The sequence below is a fragment of the Phyllobates terribilis genome, unplaced genomic scaffold (genome assembly GCF_046119375.1).
Source record: "Phyllobates terribilis strain yellow unplaced genomic scaffold, ASM4611937v1 Scaffold_4__5_contigs__length_816908805, whole genome shotgun sequence".
Taxonomy (NCBI): domain Eukaryota; kingdom Metazoa; phylum Chordata; class Amphibia; order Anura; family Dendrobatidae; genus Phyllobates; species Phyllobates terribilis.
Window position 1 is genome coordinate 548313301 of NW_027362764.1, and position 18993 is coordinate 548332293.

Consider the following 18993-nt stretch of genomic DNA (forward strand, 5'->3'; position numbering starts at 1 on the left):
AGTATGAGTAAACAGCTCTGCAGACTCAACCATCTGTTCTATCCCATACTCAGACGGGCAGCTGGAGACTTGGGAGCTGTGAGGAAGCAAGTGCGATTTGGTTGACACCTCTGAGGACTGGAGTATTTGTGATGTTGAAGATGAGGTGGAGGAGAGCCCACTTAAAGGAGCACTTGATATCCGTTGAAGCACCTGCTGTTTTTGTGCCTCATCTGGAATTTGTAGTGATTGGCGTTGCCGTAAGAAAAGCATCTTATCACATTGTCCGCTAAAAGAAGTAGACATCTTAGTTTGGCTGGAAGATGGTCTTTCTTCTGCAGATGTTACTGTTGCTTTAACGCGTACCACAGGGACACAACCTTTTTTGCCCTTCCCAACATGCCTATTCCCCTTTCCACCAGCAGCAGGCCTTTTTCCACTCATTTTGGTGGTTAACTAATTCACAACTCTGGAGTTGTTTGCACAAAAAACAATGGATGGTAACCGAGCTGAGCTGAGTGGCAAAACTGTGGTATTAGCCCAAAAGTATTGGCTGGGTTAGATGCAGAAAAAAATTATATTGATTTTGCAACCTGATGGAGGTCAGTATAGATGGACTAATAGAACAAGTCCCACACACTGCTACAAGCTGAAATATTTTTTCAGAGCTAGATGCAGAAAAAAATTATATTGAATTTGCAACCTGATGGAGGTCAGTATAGATGGACTAATAGAACAAGTCCCACACACTGCTAGAAGCCGAAATATTTTTTCAGAGCTAGATGCAGAAAAAAATTATATTTAATTTGCAACCTGATGGAGGTCAGTATAGATGGACTTATAGATCCAGTCCCACACACTGCTACAAGCTGAAAGATTTTTTCAGAGCTAGATGCAGAAAAAAATTCTATTGACTTTGCAACCTGATGGAGGTCAGTATAGATGGACTAATAGAACAAGTCCAACACACTGCTAGAAACCTAAATATTTTTTCAGAGCTCGATGCAGAAAATAATTATATTGAATTTGCAACCTGGTGGAGGTTAGTATAGATGGACTAATCGAACAAGTCCCATACACTGCTTCAAGCTGAAATATTTTTTCAGAGCTAGATGCAGAAAAAAATTATATTGAATTTGCAACCTGATGGAGGTCAGTATAGATGGACTAAAAGAACAAGTCCCACACACTGCTAGAAGCCGAAATATTTTTTCAGAGAGAGATGCAGTAAAAATTATATTGAATTTGCAACCTGATGGAGGTCAGTATAGATGGACTAATAGAACAAGCCCCACACGCTGCTACAAGCTGAAATATTTTTTCAGAGCTAGATGCAGAAAAAAAATATATTGAATTTGCAACCTGATGGAGGTCAGTATAGATGGACTAATAGAACAAGTCCCACACACTGCTAGAAGCCGAAATATTTTTTCCGAGCTAGATGCTGAAAAAAATTATACTGAATTTGCAACCTGATGGAGGTCAGTATAGATGGACTAATAGAACAAGTCCCACACACTGCTAAAAGCTTAAAAAAAATTTCAGAGCTAGATGCAGAAAAGAATTATATTGAATTTGCAACCTGATGGAGGTCAGTATAGATGGACTAATAGAACAAATCCCACACACTGCTAGAAGCCTAAATATTTTTTCAGAGCTCGATGCAGAAAAGAATTATATTGAATTTACAACCTGGTGGAGGTCAGTATAGATGGACTAATAGAACAAGTCCCACACACTGCTACAAGCTGAAATATTTTTTCAGAGCTAGATGGAAAAAAAAATTATATTGAATTTTCAACCTGATGGAGGTCAGTATAGATTGACTAATAGAAAAAGTCCCACACACTGCTAGAAGCCGAAATATTTTTTCTGAGCTAGATGCAGAAAAAAATTATATTGAATTTGCAACCTGATGGAGGTCAGTATAGATGGACTAATAGAACAAGTCCCACACACTGCTAGAAGCCTAAATATTTTTTCAGAGCTTGATGCAGAAAAAAATTATATTGAATTTGCAACCTGGTGGAGGTTAGCATAAATGGACTAATAGAACAAGTTCCACACACTGCTACAAGCTGAAATATTTTTTCAGAGCTAGATGCAGAAAAAATTATATTGAATTTTCAACCTGATGGAGGTCAGTATAGATTGACTAATAGAAAAAGTCCCACACACTGCTAGAAGCCGAAATATTTTTTCTGAGCTAGATGCAGAAAAAAATTATATTGATTTTGCAACCTGATGGAGGTCAGTATAGATGGACTAATAGAACAAGTCCCACACACTGCTACAAGCTGAAATATTTTTTCAGAGCTAGAGGCAGAAAAAAATTATTTTGAATTTGCAACCTGATGGAGGTCAGTATAGATGGACTAATAGACCAAGTCCCACACACCGCTAGAAGCCCAAATATTTTTTCAGAGCTAGATGCAGAAAAAAATTATTTTTAATTTGCAACCTGATGGAGGTCAGTATAGATGGACTAATAGACCAAGTCCCACACACCGCTAGAAGCCCAAATATTTTTTCAGAGCTAGATGCAGAAAAAAATTATATTCAGTTTGCAACCTGATGGAGGTCAGTATAGATGGACTAATAGAATGATGCTATGCCCAAAAGATTTTACTTCACTAGGTGCAGTAAAAAAATTGGTATTCTATACACAGGTGTTATATCTTGCAACACAGATAGGCTACTCCACTGACTAACACACTCTGCAATAGGCCAAAAAGGATTAGCTTTGCTAGATTCAGCCAAATGCTGTGAAAAAAACTTGCACAGCACTGGCACAGACCTGCCTGGCAAAAACTGATAGGAACTCATGTAACCTAGTCCTGAAAAGGACTCCAATTACAATTAGTCTTTACTCCCACAACCTATCTATTTAAGAGCACAGACCTCCCTGATAAAAGTCGTTGGAAATGCTGTAACCTAGTCCTTAAAAGGACTGCAATCACAACTATTCCCTACTCCCAAGCTATCTGTATATTTGTGCGAAAATTGGCTTGAAATTAACAAGGTATAGCACACACAGCAACAGCGGTGCCGTCTAACACGCAGCTGCAGCAGTGAGAAAATGGTGGCGACGGGGAAAATGGCTTGGTCTTATAGGGCAAGGACATGTGACATACACTGCCAATCACACATGCCCTTGCTTGTGTGAAAAAAAGCACTTCGCTCCGTGTGTGCGCTGCTGATAGGCTGACAGATTGCACCTCCCCACTGCAAATGCGGGAAAGAGAAAAAAAAATGGAGATCTTCATTGTTCCTGCAGAGATCCATCCCCTGCCCCTCCCCCCGCCCCGCTGTACACTCAAACTGCGTATTAACATTAATTTTCATCATTACTGAGAAAAAATCTAGTTATGATTTTGGTGCACGAACAGTTATCGAACATAACCTCGAACAGCCGAATTTTTCTCAAATTGTTCGTGTTCGCCGACCGGCTCGAACACCGCCCAAAACAGCTCGAATTTGAGATTGGCGAACAGTTCGAGTAGAACAACGCTCATCTCTAGTTGTAAAATGTTAAAATGAGATTTCCCTGTGAATGCATTTGTCACAGTTGAAAGCAATACAAAAGTGAAAAAACACATACAAAATGCTACATGTGAACATAGCCCAAGGTGTGGTGTAGTATTTTTGCTTTTGGTTATTTATTTTACCTTATACACAAGTCTTTACCCTGGAAAAGAAATTCCTTAACATATTTCACAGGAAAACAGTTTCACTTTCGCTTTTGAAAGTTTTATTATGATCCTGTAAAAGTGGCTTAATACCTCTGAACACGTTGTTGACAGCAGTGACCTGGGGGTCAGAAATGCTTCCTAGGGCGATCCCCATGCTGTCCCCATGTCATTTGAGAACTGTCACTATCGTTTTGGCCACTTTTTAGGCTTTCTACAGACTGCCGGGAGTGCGGCCGCAAAAATGCTCGGGACTCCCATAGACTAACATTGGGCTCATTGCTCGGGTCGAGCACCCTAGTATCACGGTGAGCTCGGCCCGAACTTCGAGCACCCGAGCATTTTAGTGCTCGCTCAGCACTATTGATGACCAACTGATGGCCCTCTGAAAACTTGAATTGAGGGCCACAACTACTACAGTACTCCATCATACATAATGTTTGACAAGGGAGGCGCTTGTCATAGAAACTCCCTGCACCTATGACACATGCCCCGGGAAGTAATTTTTGGAAATGCGATGCTGCACATTCTGCACTGGACCAAGTAGTACAGTATCAAGAAGTCTTCTCTTCCTATATAATCGGTGGAATATTGACAATCAAAATCTCTGAGCCATTTGGAGAAGCTTTTCCAACCCATCCTGGATGGGGGCACCATATAGCCTTTGTCCTTTGACTTGTACAAGTGATATATTTGATATTGCATTTTTGGCCTGTTACATGCAATTTAGGTTAGGCTTGGTAGCTGTTCTTGTGTGTGTGCTACTAAATTCCCACATTTCATGACTGCATGCGCTCGAAATGTTGCCTTTTAGGCTTGTGGAGATGGAAGCTTTCCGCAACCTGATGGCGGCAGCCATCCCTCGGTACTCAGTACCCAGCCGTCACTATTTCTCCCAGTGTGCCATCCCCACATTACACAAGCACGTGTCCCACAACATTAGCCATGCCCTCAACAATGCAGTTACAGGGAAAGTCCACCTAACCACAGACACGTGGACAAGTGCTTGTGAGCAGGGACAGTACATCTCGCTGACGGTACACTGGGTTAACATAGTGGAAACCAGGACCCAGTCGGACCTTGGGATGGAACACATCCTCCTGATGCTGAGGATTGCGGGCCCTAGGTCAATCAGGGTTGCCCCCACAGTCTAAAGTTCCTGGACCTTATCCTCCTCAGCCTCCTCCTCCTCTTCAGCCACCATCTTCAAAATGACCACATCAGTCACAAGCTGGAAGCACTGCAGCACTGCCTCAGCCAAGCGGCACGGCAACAGACTTTGCTGAAGCTAGGTGACAAACCACACAATGATGAAGAGTTGTGGACAGATCTGAAAGAGCAGGCAGATCTGTGGTTGACACCGCTGAGCCTACAGCCAGGCATGATCATTTGTGACAATGGCTGGAACGTGACGGCAGCTGTGAGGTGAGACGAGTAGAGATGAGCGTTGTTCTACTCGAACTGTTCGCCAATCTCAAATTCGAGCTGTTTTGGGCGGTGTTCGAGCCGGTCGGCGAACACGAACAATTTGAGAAAAATTCGGCTGTTCGAGGTTATGTTCGATAACTGTTCGTGCACCAAAATCATAACTAGATTTTTTCTCAGTAATGATGAAAATTAATGTTAATACGCAGTTTGAGTGTACAGCGGGGTGGGGGGAGGGGCAGGGGATGGATCTCTGCAGGAACAATGAAGATCTCCATTTTTTTTTCTCTTTCCCGCATTTGCAGTGGGGAGGTGCAATCTGTCAGCCTATCAGCAGCGCACACACGGAGCGAAGTGCTTTTTTTCACACAAGCAAGGGCATGTGTGATTGGCAGTGTATGTCACATGTCCTTGCCCTATAAGACCAAGCCATTTTCCCCGTCGCCACCATTTTCTCACTGCTGCAGCTGCGTGTTAGACGGCACCGCTGTTGCTGTGTGTGCTATACCTTGTTAATTTCAAGCCAATTTTCTCTGAAATCTACAGATAGCTTGGGAGTAGGGAATAGTTGTGATTGCAGTCCTTTTAAGGACTAGGTTACAGCATTTCCTACGACTTTTATCAGGGAGGTCTGTGCTCTTAAATAGATAGGTTGTGGGAGTAAAGACTAATTGTAATTGGAGTCCTTTTCAGGACTAGGTTACATGAGTTCCTATCAGTTTTTGCCAGGCAGGTCTGTGCCAGTGCTGTGCAAGTTTTTTTCACAGCATTTGGCTGAATCTAGCAAAGCTAATCCTTTTTGGCCTATTGCAGAGTGTGTTAGTCAGTGGAGTAGCCTATCTGTGTTGCAAGATATAACACCTGTGTATAGAATACCAATTTTTTTACTGCACCTAGTGAAGTAAAATCTTTTGGGCATAGCATCATTCTATTAGTCCATCTATACTGACCTCCATCAGGTTGCAAACTGAATATAATTTTTTTCTGCATCTAGCTCTGAAAAAATATTTGGGCTTCTAGCGGTGTGTGGGACTTGGTCTATTAGTCCATCTATACTGACCTCCATCAAGTTGCAAATTAAAAATAATTTTTTTCTGCATCTAGCTCTGAAAAAATATTTGGGCTTCTAGCGGTGTGTGGGACTTGGTCTATTAGTCCATCTATACTGACCTCCATCAGGTTGCAAATTAAAAATAATTTTTTTCTGCATCTAGCTCTGAAAAAATATTTGGGCTTCTAGCAGTGTGTGGGACTTGGTCTATTAGTCCATCTATACTGACCTACATCAGGTTGCAAATTAAAAATAATTTTTTTCTGCATCTAGCTCTGAAAAAATATTTGGGCTTCTAGCGGTGTGTGGGACTTGGTCTATTAGTCCATCTATACTGACCTCCATCAGGTTGCAAATTAAAAATAATTTTTTTCTGCATCTAGCTCTGAAAAAATATTTGGGCTTCTAGCGGTGTGTGGGACTTGGTCTATTAGTCCATCTATACTGACCTCCATCAGGTTGCAAATTAAAAATAATTTTTTTCTTCATTTATCTCTGAAAAAATATTTGGGCTTCTAGCAGCGTGTGGGACTTGTTCTATTAGTCCATCTATACTGACCTCCATCAGGTTGCAAATTAAAAATAATTTTTTTCTGCATCTAGCTCTGAAAAAATATTTGGGCTTCTAGCAGTGTGTGGGACTTGGTCTATTAGTCCATCTATACTGACCTCCATCAGGTTGCAAATTAAAAATAATTTTTTTCTGCATCTAGCTCTGAAAAAATATTTGGGCTTCTAGCAGTGTGTGGGACTTGGTCTATTAGTCCATCTATACTGACCTCCATCAGGTTGCAAATTAAAAATAATTTTTTTCTGCATCTAGCTCTGAAAAAATATTTGGGCTTCTAGCGGTGTGTGGGACTTGGTCTATTAGTCCATCTATACTGACCTCCATCAGGTTGCAAATTAAAAATAATTTTTTTCTTCATTTATCTCTGAAAAAATATTTGGGCTTCTAGCAGCGTGTGGGACTTGTTCTATTAGTCCATCTATACTGACCTCCATCAGGTTGCAAATTAAAAATAATTTTTTTCTGCATCTAGCTCTGAAAAAATATTTGGGCTTCTAGCAGTGTGTGGGACTTGGTCTATTAGTCCATCTATACTGACCTCCATCAGGTTGCAAATTAAAAATAATTTTTTTCTGCATCTAGCTCTGAAAAAATATTTGGGCTTCTAGCAGTGTGTGGGACTTGGTCTATTAGTCCATCTATACTGACCTCCATCAGGTTGCAAATTGAATAAAAAAATTTTCTGCATCTAGCTCTGAAAAAATATTTGGGCTTCTAGCGGTGTGCGGGACTTGGTCTATTAGTCCATCTATACTGACCTCCATCAGGTTGCAAATTAAAAATAATTTTTTTCTGCATCTAGCTCTGAAAAAATATTTGGGCTTCTAGCAGTGTGTGGGACTTGGTCTATTAGTCCATCTATACTGACCTACATCAGGTTGCAAATTAAAAATAATTTTTTTCTGCATCTAGCTCTGAAAAAATATTTGGGCTTCTAGCGGTGTGTGGGACTTGGTCTATTAGTCCATCTATACTGACCTCCATCAGGTTGCAAATTAAAAATAATTTTTTTCTTCATTTATCTCTGAAAAAATATTTGGGCTTCTAGCAGCGTGTGGTCTTGTTCTATTAGTCCATCTATACTGACCTCCATCAGGTTGCAAATTAAAAATAATTTTTTTCTGCATCTAGCTCTGAAAAAATATTTGGGCTTCTAGCAGTGTGTGGGACTTGGTCTATTAGTCCATCTATACTGACCTCCATCAGGTTGCAAATTAAAAATAATTTTTTTCTGCATCTAGCTCTGAAAAAATATTTGGGCTTCTAGCAGTGTGTGGGACTTGGTCTATTAGTCCATCTATACTGACCTCCATCAGGTTGCAAATTGAATAAAAAAATTTTCTGCATCTAGCTCTGAAAAAATATTTGGGCTTCTAGCGGTGTGCGGGACTTGGTCTATTAGTCCATCTATACTGACCTCCATCAGGTTGCAAATTAAAAATAATTTTTTTCTTCATTTAGCTCTGAAAAAATATTTGGGCTTCTAGCAGTGTGTGGGACTTGTTCTATTAGTCCTTCTATACTGACCTCCAGCAGGTTGCAAATTGAATATAATTTTTTTCTGCATCTAGCTCTGAAAAAATATTTGGGCTTCTAGCGGTGTGTGGGACTTGGTCTATTAGTCCATCTATACTGACCTCCATCAGGTTGCAAATTAAAAATAATTTTTTTCTGCATCTAGCTCTGAAAAAATATTTGGGCTTCTAGCGGTGTGTGGGACTTGGTCTATTAGTCCATCTATACTGACCTCCATCAGGTTGCAAATAAAAAATAATTTTTTTCTGCATCTAACCCAGCCAATAGTTTTGGCCTAATACCACAGTTTGGCCACTCAGCTCTGCTCGGTTACCATCCATTGTTTTTTTGTGCAAACAACTCCAGAGTTGTGAATTAGTTAACCACCAAAATGAGTGGAAAAAGGCCTGCTGCTGGTGGAAAGGGGAATAGGCGTGTTGGGAAGGGGTAAAAAGGTTGTGTCCGTGGGGTAGGTGCAGAAGAAAGACCATCTTCCAGCCAAACTAAAATGTCTACTTCTTTTAGCGGACAATGTGATAAGATCCCTTTCTTACGGCCACGCCAATCGCTACAAATTCCAGATGAGGCACAAAAACAGCAGGTGCTTCAACGTATATCAAGTGCTCCTTTAAGTGGGCTGTCCTCCACATCAACTTCAACATCACAAATACTCCAGTCCTCAAAGGTGTCACCCCAATCGAACTTGCTTCCTCACAGCTCCCAAATCTCCAGCTGCCCGTCTGAGTATGAGGTAGAACAGATGGTTGAGTCTGCAGAGCTGTTTACTCATACTATAGCCTGGGAATCAGAGGTCGACTCCAGCGCTTCTGTGAATCCAGACGAGGAAATGATCTCCACTGATGCCCAGAATCTTTATGAGTCGGATCCAGGACCAGACGCAGAAGGTTCTGACCATAATGTAGACCCTCATTCCCAAACTGTAACTCCTGTTGGTGGAGACAATGAGGAAGACGATGATAAGACTCAAATACCTGATTGGAGCGACAACTTTAGTTTTTTGTCAGGGCAGGAACAGGTTGGCTCTGAGGACGACGGGTGTGATAACGCACAGGGTGATGATGATGAGGTCGGAGATCCCACTTACTGTCAACCCACAGTCAGCCAAGAGATGAGGTCAGCAGAGGAGGTGGAGGAAGATGCTAGTGACGACAAGGTCAGGTTGCGCCTTCCTGGACAGAGACGTAGTACGTCAACAACTGCATCCTCAAACACAACTCTGCCTCTCACCACAAGTCGTGGTGGCTCTTCAGGTCGCATGGGTGCTAAGCCTTGCATAGCCTGGGCATTTTTTCAGATCGATAAAGATGACCCAACTCGTGTTATCTGTAACATTTGTCAGCAAAAGCTAAGTAGAGGCCAAAAAATACATAGTTTGAGTACTTCATGCATGAACCGGCACATGGACATGAAGCATAAGTTGCAGTGAGAAGCTCAGTGTGCTACAATGCGGTCTAGCCGGCCGGGCCAACCACCGTCTGCCATATCTTGTGCATCCGCGGCCTCTTCATCCTCTGTGACTGGGGGGACAGCAGTCACACCTGTTTTGGGGCGCAGACCTGCCACCTCTTTACCCGCAACAGCCAGCGTGATTGGCAGGTCATCATTTTCTTTGGAGGTGGTAACACCAGCTGGTCTTGAGCGCTGTCCGACATCGATAGCACCACCTTTGGATCAAGGCAACCTAACATGTCCGCCTGCATCTTCCTCACAGACCGGCAGTTTGCCGGGGACACCCTTATCAACCCCGTCTAAGCACAATAGCCAGCCCTCGGTCCCTCAGATGTGGACAAGTAAAAGACCATTTCCTCCTAGCCATGAGAAAGCTAAGAGGTTGAATTTCACCATCTGCAAGCTCTTGGCTACAGAAATGCTGCCTTTCCGCCTGGTGGACACAGAGGATTTTCGAGACCTTATGTCCGTCGCAGTGCCCCAGTACCAGATGCCCAGTCGGCACTACTTCTCAAAGAAAGGTGTGCCTGCGCTCCACCAGCATGTCGCACACAACATCACCGCTTCTTTGAGAAACTCTGTGTGTGACAGGGTGCATTTCACCACAGACACTTGGACGAGTAGGCATGGACAGGGGCGTTACATGTCGCTGACTGGGCACTGGGTAACTATGGTGACAGCAGGACAAGGGGCTGCTGTCCAAGTCTTGCCGTCCCCACGAGTTGTGCGTCAATCCTCTTTATGTCATTTTTCCTCCACTGCTTCTGCCTCCTCAACCTCCTCTCGGTCTTCCACCTGCACCCAAAGCCTGTCTGGTCATGCCACAAGCTTTATAACTGCGCAGAAGGGATCCTGCACACCTCCTTACTATGCTGGCAGTAGGGCTCAACGTCATCAGGCGGTTTTTACATTGAAATGTCTGGGAAATGTGAGTCACACAGCTGAGGAGTTGTGGTCAGCTCTGGAGAACCAATTTCATGAATGGTTGTCTCCACTGGACCTGAAACCAGGGAAGGCCGTGTGCGACAATGCTGCAAACCTGGGTGCGGACCCTTCGCCGGGGCAATGTCACACACGTGCCTTGTATGGCTCACGTGTTGAACCTGGTTGTCCAGCAATTTTTAGCCCACTATCCCAGACTAGATGGCCTTCTGCAGAGGGCACGGTCGCTGTGTGCTCACTTCCGCCATTCGCATCCCGCAGCTCAGCGACTTACATCTCTACAGAAGTCGTTGGGCCTGCCACTTCACCGGCTAAAATGCGATGTGCCTACCCGGTGGAATTCAACTCTGCACATGTTGCAGCGACTGTGGCAGCACCGACAAGCCCTGGTGCAATACGTTCTGACGTATAGCCTGGGCCAACGAGATTCAGAGGTGGGGCAAATCACGCTGGAGGAGTGGTCTCAGATCAGGGACCTATGCACCCTTCTGCACAGTTTTGAAATGGCGACGAAGATGTTTAGTGCTGACGATGCCATTATTAGCATGACTATTCCGGTGATTTACATGCTGGAGCACATGTTAAACAGAATTCGGAGTCAGGTGGTGGCACAAGAGGAGGTGGAGGAAGTAGAGGAGGAGGAGTTGTATGCGGAAGGGCTAACATCTGCAAGGTCCAGAAGGTCGGCAGCACCAAGGCGGCAGGCATGTGAGGGTGGGGGAGATGGTTTTACCAGGGCGCATGGTAGCAGCCAAACTAGTGAGGAAGGTGCAGGAGCCCAGGAAGAAGTGGAGGACGAACTGATGGAAGACTCATCAGATGAGGGAGACCTTGATCACATTTCTGTTGTGCGAGGTTGGGGGGAGAGGACAGAGGAAGGAAGCATGATTGTTACCTCGCCACCAACACAACAGGGACTTGGTGCTCCTGGATGCGCAACACACATGAGTGCCTTCTTGCTGCACTACCTGCAACATGACCCTCGAATTGTGAGAATTAGAAATAATCCTGACTACTGGGTTGCCACACTGTTAGATCCCCGGTACAAAAGTAAATTTGCAGAAATTATTCCTGCCATAGAAAGGGATGCACGCATGCAGGAGTATCAGCAGAGACTGTTGCAGAATCTTACATGTGCTTTTCCACAAAATACCAGTGGTGCACGTAGTGAATCTCACAGTTCCAACTTGCCAACCGTGGGACCGTCAAGTGTTCAGCACTCAAACCGTAACAGAACCACAGTATCTGCTGGTAACATCAATTTTGCGGAATCATTTCACCACTTTTTTAGCCCATCCTTTGCAAGGCCACAGGAGACAAGAAGTCTGACACATAGTCAACGCCTAGAGACGATGGTACAGGAGTATCTCCAAGTAAACATTGAAGCCACGACTGTGTCACTGGACCCTTGCTCTTTTTGGGCTTCCAATCTGGATAAATGGCCGGAGCTAGCCACTTACGCCTTGGAGATCTTGTCATGCCCCGCAGCCAGCGTTCTGTCTGAACGTGTGTTCAGCGCTGCTGGTGGTGTGCTGACAGATAAGCGCACGCGGCTCTCCACTGATAATGTAGACAGACTCACGTTCATAAAGATGAACAAATCATGGATCCGAAACGACTTTTCTACCCCTGTGTCATCCTGGGGAGAGTAAAAGCTTGATGATTGGTTAAAATCACCCTACCAACCGTTTTAAGCTTTCAAATTACTAATCATGTTTATCTGTATCTTGACTGGAAAATAATTTGGGCTTTGTAGCAGTGTGCAGCACTGATCCTATTAGGCCATCTATACTAAAGCTTCACCAGATTTAAAATTAAAAATAATTTTTAGCTGCATCTAGCCCGGAAAATAATTTTGGGGCTCTGAGATGCGCAAGGCACATAAGTGCCTTCTTGCTGCACTACCTGCAGCATGACCCTCATATTGTCAGAATTCGAAGTAATCATGACTACTGGGTTGCCACACTCTTAGATCCCCCAAACTTTTCGATCAACCTTTTCATTTTAATAAAGACCAAAAAAATGGTCATTTTTGAAATTATAAGCATTAGCAGGTTGTTAGAAACTGAAATCAAACAGTTTTCAACTCAAAACTTTATTCTAGGTGATGTTACATTTTCACATAGGACCCCTTGTTCGAAAGGAGCTTCTGAACTCTCTCGTCCATTGAATTTGTCAGGTTTTGGATGGTTTCTGCTTCAATTGTTTTGCATGAGGACAGAATACCCTCCCAGAGCTGTTGCTTAGATGTGAACTGCCTCCCGCCATCATAGACACTCCTTTTAATGATGCTCCAAAGGTTCTGAATGGGTTAGAGGTCAGGGGAGCATGGGGGTCACACCATAAGTTTGTCCCCTTTTATGCCCATATCAGCCAGAGATGCAGATGTTTTATGTGCAGCATGAGATGGTGCATTATCATGCAGAAAAATGATCTTGCTGTGAAATACACGGTTCTTCTTCTTGAACCATGGCAGGAAGTGCTGTTTGAGAAAATCCACATACATTATGGAGTTCATCTTTAGCGCCTTCAGGGATCCTAAAGGGGCCGACAATCTCTCTCTCCCCATGATTCCAGCCCAAAACATTACTCCACCTCCTCCTTGTTGGCGCTGTAGCCGTGTTTGCGTGGGGTGTCCATCAACCAGCCATCCTCCACTCCATCCATCTGGACCATCGAGCGCTGCACGGCACTCATCCGTGAACAAAACAGTTTTGAAATCAGTCTTCATGTAATATTTGGCCCACTGGAGCCGTTTCTGCTTGTGTGAAGTGGATAGAGGAGGTCGACAGGATGGCGCATGCACAGCTGCAAACCTCTGAAGGACCCTGCATCTTGTTGTTCGGGGGACGTTGGAGGCACAAGCAGCTTCAAAAACTTGTCTGCTGCTATGACAAGGCTTTTTTGCCGCTGCTCTTTCAACCTGACGTAATTGCCTGTAGGAAAGAGTCCTCAATTTGCCCTTATCAGCACGCACACGTGTGTACTGTGAATCAGCTACATACTTCTTGATTGCCAGGACACTTCATCCTGATCATCGCACAATGTTGATTGTAGTCATGCCTTGAACTAAACACTCCACAATTTGTTGCTTCTCAGCAGCCGACACATCCTTTTTTCTTTCCCATTTTGGCAGAAAATGTAGGCTGCTTAATAATGTGAGAGAGCCTTCTTAAGTAGTCTTGCCTTTCATTGGACACACCTGCCAAACTAATTAGCACAGGTGTCTGCAATTGCTTACAGTGATATAAAGAGCCCTGACACACATCACCATCAATGAGTTTAACTGACAAACAAACAAATTCTTCCCTTATCACTCCTAAACACTTTTTGTATAATAATTTGGAACGCAGTGTACATGTGCTTTTCCACAAAACACCAGTGGTTCACGTAGTGAATCTTACAGTTCTAACTTGCCAACCGTGGTCTGTATGGAGTTGTTCAATAAAGGGCCCAAAATTAAGATAACATAGATGGGAGAGGTCTCTATGAATAGGAATTCCTAAGTATTTGATACCCTGTGAGGGCCAGGCAAAGGGAAAGTTGGACTGGATGGAATCCTATATGGATTTGGGGAGGGAGACATCGAGGGCCTCAGACTTCGCTGCATTGATTTTAAAATTTTACCATGTAACAAAGTGATCTATTTCAGCCATAACAGCATGGATGGATATATGTGATTGAGTGATATATACTAGGACATCATCAGCAAATAGAGAGCACTTGTACTCGGTGCCTCCCACCTCAATCCACCTAATATTGGGGTTATGGCGAATTGATGAGAGCAGGTGCTCCGTCACTAGGATGTATAAGAGAGGGGACAGAGGACATCACTGCCTTGTCCCATTGGTGATTGTGAAAGGTGATGAAAATGTTCTGACGCACCCCCTGGGCCTTGGGACACCCGGAACCGGACCCTTTTTGGTGGATGCTGGTGGTTGTAGTCTTCGTGGCGGCGACCCAGTTCCGTGGCTCAGGGCGGTCAAACCAGTGGCGGAACTATTTATGTGGTTTTCATGTTTAAATGTCCGACTATGCCACCCGTGGATTGCGGTCAGAGTGAACCGCCGCTACAGGGCAGACCACTGAGGCTGGTGTTGTGGGTGCAGCAGAGCGTAGCATAACTCCCCACGGGAGGAGTATAGCCTCAGGGCAGTGTATGCGGAGGATGGGGGTGATGGTGCAGGGCAGCAGCAGTAACGACACGGAGTCAGTGATGCAGTTCAGGGCCTTTACTCACAGTTCTTATTATCCAGACCACGTCTGCAGGTAACGGCTGCCCACGTCGTACTGTGCTCACCAGGTGAGGGGCTCAGACAACTCCCAGATAACTTTGGAGCACTTCACAGGACCCCCTTTGTGTGTCCTTTGTCTGGCCTTTATTACCAACACTTCTGTCCGGCTGCCTCGGGCCTCCTCTTGGTAAACTTGGCGCCAGTTTCCCTGACCCTATGTGGTGCCTTCCTAGCGGGTGTAGCGAGGGGCTGCGCCACATAAAATGTCAGAGCCTCCGGTTTCTAGCTGAGGGTCGTTTCCTGCCTCCACTAGTTCGGGGACCGGTCTCCCCCTTTGGCCTGACCCCTCCACGCAGGTGGATTCGGGCGTGCGGTGGCGACTCGCCCGTCCGCACCCCTGGGATCCCTTCATTCCTCGTTCCTGGAGCCTTCTCCGCTCCTCTTCCTTCCTTCTCCCTCTTCCAGGCCTGGGCCTCTGTTACTAGGCCCGCTTCCGGAGCAGAGCTCATGCAGAGCCCCTGCTCCCTGCCACTTCTGCTCAGACTTCTCTGCACTGAACTAAGATGGTGCCCACCTTTTATACTCCCTTCTCAATGCACCCAGGAACTGCTTCCTCCCTGCTCCTGCACTACAGGGTTCCCCTTCCTCAGTGTTCCCTCCCCCCACTCCAGCTAGGGACAGGGACTGTCGTGCCCATCTCAGGGGCATATTGGTCGCCCTGCCCCACGGCAATGTGGTGTAATGCATGCAGGTGTCGGGTCCTGATCCACACTCCATCCTTACCTGAGAGTGAGATATCACACCTCTGGGTGAGGTGCAATACGTCTTTAGCAACCGAGCCCTCAGGGTGCTACAGTTCCATTTATCTTCAGCCTAGGTGACGTATTGCGATACAGGGCCGTGATTTTGGCTATAAAAGGGTCCCCTAGACCCCTACCCCAAGCTTTTTAAGAGAATCATATATGGCGTGCCAGGAGACTCTATGGAATGCTTTCTCAGCATCCAACGAGAGTATCTAATTACAAATTTTTAACTGCATCTAGCCCAGGAAATACTTTGTGCCTAGTAGCAGTGTCTGCTAGTAAGCGGATTATCCCGGCTGTTAAGAAAGCTGCACCACCTGTAGTTTAGACACTTAATTTTTTCAAAGGAAATGCTTCGGGACCATGGGATACTTAGTGAAGAGCATCAGGAGGCACCCCAAGGCATAGGGGCTGGGACTGGCAGTAGGATGCCTTGCGGTGGACAGCCGAGCTCGATCCTTATAAAAGCTTTTTAACTGCAGCAGCTTTAGTGGACGCTACTGGAGCTGGAATTACCGCGTCTGCTGGCATGAGACTTGCCCTCCAATAGATCCTTGTAAATGGATTTAAAGTGTATTCATTCAAATTAGAGAGACAATTTAAATTAAAAAGCTTAGAGCTGCCTCCACCACAAGGGGGCTCGCTCGACCCACCAGTGGACAGGCACCAGTATTGGGAGAGGGGGGGCTGGCCGTCAGGGTTCACCGCGGCTCTGGCACAAACCCGGCGACATGGAGGTGGCACGGGCAGGAGCGGACTGGCCGTGTCGGCTTCTCACTTTTTGGATTTTAGAAGGGCATGACATGCCTATATCTGTGTCTCCCCCTCCTTTTACTCCTCCACCTCTTTTATTTTCGCATGACTATATGTACTTGTCACTTTTCCATGTGTTAGTTATGTCTTCTGAGCAGTTTGTCAGCTTTTGGACACCTTTGAAGGTGTTTTCTATGTGTTTCTATGTGTTTTTGTTTGCCTGCCATTGGTTTTAACGGTGTTCGAAGGTGTTCGACGAACAGTTCGACGAACAGTTTGGCGAACACACGGGTGTTCGACGAACAGTTTGGCGAACACACGGGTTTTCGACGAACCGAACCGAACTCGAACACTACGGGGGTGGCTCAACACTAGAGACGAGCTCACACATGTACCATGCCTGGCCAATGTGCTTAATATCGTGGTTCAGCAGTTTCTCAAAATATACCCGGAGCTGCTGGATCTGCTGTTCAAAGTACGCTGCATGTGTGCCCATTTTAGAAAGTCAGCTACAGTTTCCGCCACCCTTGCCGTGCTTCAGGAGCGTTGGCAGCTTTCGGCCCACCGACTGGTGTGTGATGTCCCCACGCATTGGAACGCTACACTGCAGATGTTGGGAACGATTTGTGAGCAGAAGAAGGCAGTTGTTGACAACCAGCATCAATAAGGCCGTCGGTATTCAGTTCAGACTCCACACATAAGACCTCAGAAGTGGACATGTATGTCAGACATCTGTACCATCCTCCAAAACTTTGAGGACTCCACCAAGATGGTGAGCGGCGATGACGCCATAATTAGCTTCACCATTCCGCTTCTCTGTCTTCCGAAACGCTGTCTGTTCACAATCAAAGAGGATTAGTGATGAGCAAACACTAAAATGCTCGGGTGCTCGAAGCTCGGGTCAAGCACATTGGAATACTCGGGTGCTCGACCCGAGCAACGAGCCCAATGTAAGTCTATGGAAACTTGAGCATTTTTCTGGCAGCCCCCCCCCCGGTGGTCTGCAGAAGGTCAAAAATTGCCCAAATCGATGGGAACAGTGCTCAATTAAACGTCAGGCAGGCAGAATATATAGGCAGACAGGCAGGCAGGGTATATAGGAGGGTGCATGAAAAACATAGCAGGGCACTTGGAACACACTAGTGCCCTCCGATTTTCATGCATCTCTTTAAAAAAGCCGGCCAGCAATTCATCAGCGGCATACACCGGTACCCGACAATTTAGAACAGAAAGAATAGAGCATCACACATATATTAGATAGATATTATATATGTGACTAACATGTTTCTAAGTACAGTGACAGTGTTGGTTACTGTACTTGTTATTTAGTGTTAAAATAAAGGATTTATTAAAAAAAAATTGGCGTGGGATCCCCTGTAATTTGCCCAAATCGATGGGAACAGTGCTCACAGTGAAACATGAAAAGCCGGCAGTTCATCATCAGCATACAGCGGTACCCGACAATTTAGAACAGAAAGAATAGAGCATCACACATAGATTAGATAGATAGAAACATGTCAGTCACATATATAATGAGTACAGTGACAGTGTTAGTTACTGTACATGTCATTTAGTGTTAAAATAAAGGATTTATTAAAAAAAATTTGGCGTGAGGTTCCCCGTAATTTTAATCTCTAGCGGAGGTTAAGCAGATGGCTGGGACAGATGTTTGAAGCCTGGGAAGGGGTTAATAACCACGGAGCTTCCCAGGCTACTAATATCAGCCCCCATATGAATACCTAGCCTTTACTAGCTATGAAAATGGGGGACCCATAAAAAAAATGACGTCGGGTCCCCCTATTTTATTCGCTAGCAAAGACTAGGCAGACAGCTGGGGGCTGATATTAATAGCCCAGGAAGGGAGCCATGAATATTGGCCCCCTCCCAGGCTAGAAACACCACCCCTCAGCTGTCCCAGAAATGGTGCATCCATAGGATGTGCCAATTCTGGCACTTAGCCTTGCTCTTCCCACTGCCCTGTAGCGGTGTCAGTGGGTTAATAGGGCTGGAGTTGATGTCAGCTTATAATGCCAGCTGACATCAAGCCCAGGTTAGTAATGGAGAGGCGTCTATAAGACACCCCCATAACTACCCCATAGTGAAAGTTAAAAAAAACACCAACACCCAGAATAAAATTCTTTAATTGAAATAAACACACATTCCTTTAATGTTCTAAATTAAACTTTACTTACCGTATCACCCATTCCAGCTGAAGCCAATGTCTTCTGCAATGAAAGTAAAATAATCTCATCCTTACCTTTCCATGGATCCCAGGATGGCTTCAGCTCTGCTACATTGACATGACAGGCTGGATCGCAGCAGAATGCTGCCATCCAGCTTGCCATGCTGCAGACACTTAGAAGCCCCTCAGTGTCTGGCTGTGACCGCATCCAGATGAGCCGAGTTCTTGTCAAATAAACTCAGCTCAACTCATGCACGTCACTGACAGCGTGGGAGAATTCTCCTGCTCATGCGGTGCCGGCAAATGAAGTCATGGCTTGAGCAGGAGAATTCACCCACGCTGGGATGGCATTGAGATGGCAGGCTGGATGGTAGCAGA